The 2,050-nt window shown below is 44.9% G+C and overlaps 1 non-coding gene across 1 annotated transcript; it reads left to right on the plus strand.

The window, feature by feature from the left end:
• The first annotated feature begins 457 nt into the window (after nt 1-457).
• LOC140285994 (U2 spliceosomal RNA) lies at nt 458-648 on the plus strand. Its single transcript, XR_011910916.1, has one exon. It is a non-coding gene; the product is annotated as a U2 spliceosomal RNA (small nuclear RNA).
• The last annotated feature ends 1,402 nt before the right edge of the window (nt 649-2,050 follow it).

The following is a 2,050-nucleotide window of genomic DNA, read 5'->3' on the forward strand; positions in this document are numbered from 1 at the left end:
ATTTTATAGCAAAATCCGAAATCGTGAAGAACTCATGGAAGTAAGCTTATTCTCGGATTCCTGAATCTTTAGATTTGCTCTTTCTTTTACTGCAAAGTACAACGTTGAGCAGCACTAATGAGTTGTTTCTATTTTTGGCAGGCTTTACCTTTGCGGATGAAGCCCTTTCTGTCTGTGCAAAAGAAATCTTGTTACTGTGCAGAGTGACTTCTCTGAGTAGAGTCGCCTTACTTGTTGCGACTGTGCCAATGTTCGAAGCTGGAGTGCAAAGTTGTTGCTTGAATGGTGCTCGCTGGAGCGTGCGGTAGTGTAAAGTTATACCATTTAAAAGGGCTGAAGAGTGCTCAGTGCAGCGGGTGGGCCGAGGTGCAAAGTGACACTATGGCCATAAAAAGAACACCGCTACAAGTGCGCATTGTGCCAGGAAGGGCCCTCGGACGTGAACCAGTGGACAGTTATCGCTTCTCGGCCTTTTGGCTAAGATCAAGTGTAGTATCTGTTCTTATCAGTTTAATGTCTGATGTGTCCTCTATGCGAGGACTACATATTAAATGGATTTGTATCAATAGGAGTTGAAAAAGGAGCTTGCTCCGTTCACTCCAAGCATCGACCCGGTACTGTAGTGCCCCTGGGAACGGTGCGCTCTCCTCTGCTCTTGTGAAAAAGCAAACAGCGGTGCAGGATGGAGGTTTCAGGGAGCCCAAGATGAAACTTTCTTTTAGTCTGCTGAGAAAAGAGAGTGAATGCGAAGTAGACTTTAACACGGCTCTGGGAGCGAGCCGAGTGCGGGCTAACCAGGCGAATTGCTTGAAAGAAACGCGACACCGAATGAGCGGTCAGAACAAAGCCTCAATACGGTGTTCCTGTGGTGTTTTTATAAAATGCGGTGAAAAAAAAGGTGTGAATGCCCCATAGAAAACTAAAAGGTGGAGCGGAAGTGTTCGGCTGCAAGAAGGTGTGAATGTCCGACTATATTTGGTGAAAAGCAGGTGAAGCAAGGTCTGAATGCCCAACCTTACATCATCAAAAGCGAGATCAGAGGTTTTTGGCTGCAAGAAGGCCATAGTTTGCCAAAAGCGGGTAAGGTGCGAATGACCGACTAAATATCAACAAAAGTGGGGGCGGAGGTCTTCGGATGCAAGTGGGTGTGAATATCCCACCATAGAAGTATGGTGGAGAGGAAGCTGTGAATGGCCGACCATAGTTTGCAAAAAGCGGGTGAGAAAAGGTGCGAATGTCCAACCATACATGATCAAAACAGGGAGCGGAGGTGTTTGGCTGCGACAAGGTGTGAATGTCCACCCATAATTAATGAAAAGCGGGCAACAAGTAGGTTCGAATGCCATACCATACATCATCAAAAGCAGGAGTGGATGTGTTCGGCTACAAGAAGGTTTGAATGTCCGAGCATAGTTTGTAAAAAGCTGGTAAGAAAAGGTTCGAATGCCTGAACATACATCATCAAAAGCAGGACTGGATGTGTTCGGCTACAAGAAGGTTTGAATGTCCGACCATAGTTGGTAAAAAGTGGGTATGAAAAGGTTCGAATGCCCAAGTTCGGCTGAAAAAAACTGTGTTCGGCTGCAAAAAGGTGTGAATGTTTGACTAAAGTTTGTAAGACAAGGTTCGAATGCCTGACAATGTATGATCAAAAGCGGGAGCGGAGGTGTTCAGCTGCAAGAAGGTCTAAATGTCCATCATTAATTGCTAGAAAACATGAAAGAAAATTTTCGAAAATCAATCTGCACATGATCATAAGTGGGAGAGGAGGTGTTCAGCTGCAAGAAGGTGTGAATGTCCTACCATAATTGCTGAAAAATGTGTTAGAAACGGTAAGAATGCCGGACCATACATCATCAAAAGCTAGAGAGGTGGTGTTCGCCTGCAAGTAGGTGTGAATGTCTGACTAAAGTTCAAATATATTAACAAAAGCGGGAGGAGAGGTCTTCGGATGAGTGGTTGAGAATTTCCAACCATAATCTATAAAATGCGGTGAAAAAAAAGGTGTGATAGAAACCTAAAAGGTGGAGCGGAAGTGTTCGGCTGCAAG

The sequence above is a fragment of the Leuresthes tenuis genome, unplaced genomic scaffold (assembly GCF_036924035.1).
Source record: "Leuresthes tenuis unplaced genomic scaffold, fLeuTen1.0.hap1 SCAF_69, whole genome shotgun sequence".
Classification (NCBI taxonomy): domain Eukaryota; kingdom Metazoa; phylum Chordata; class Actinopteri; order Atheriniformes; family Atherinopsidae; genus Leuresthes; species Leuresthes tenuis.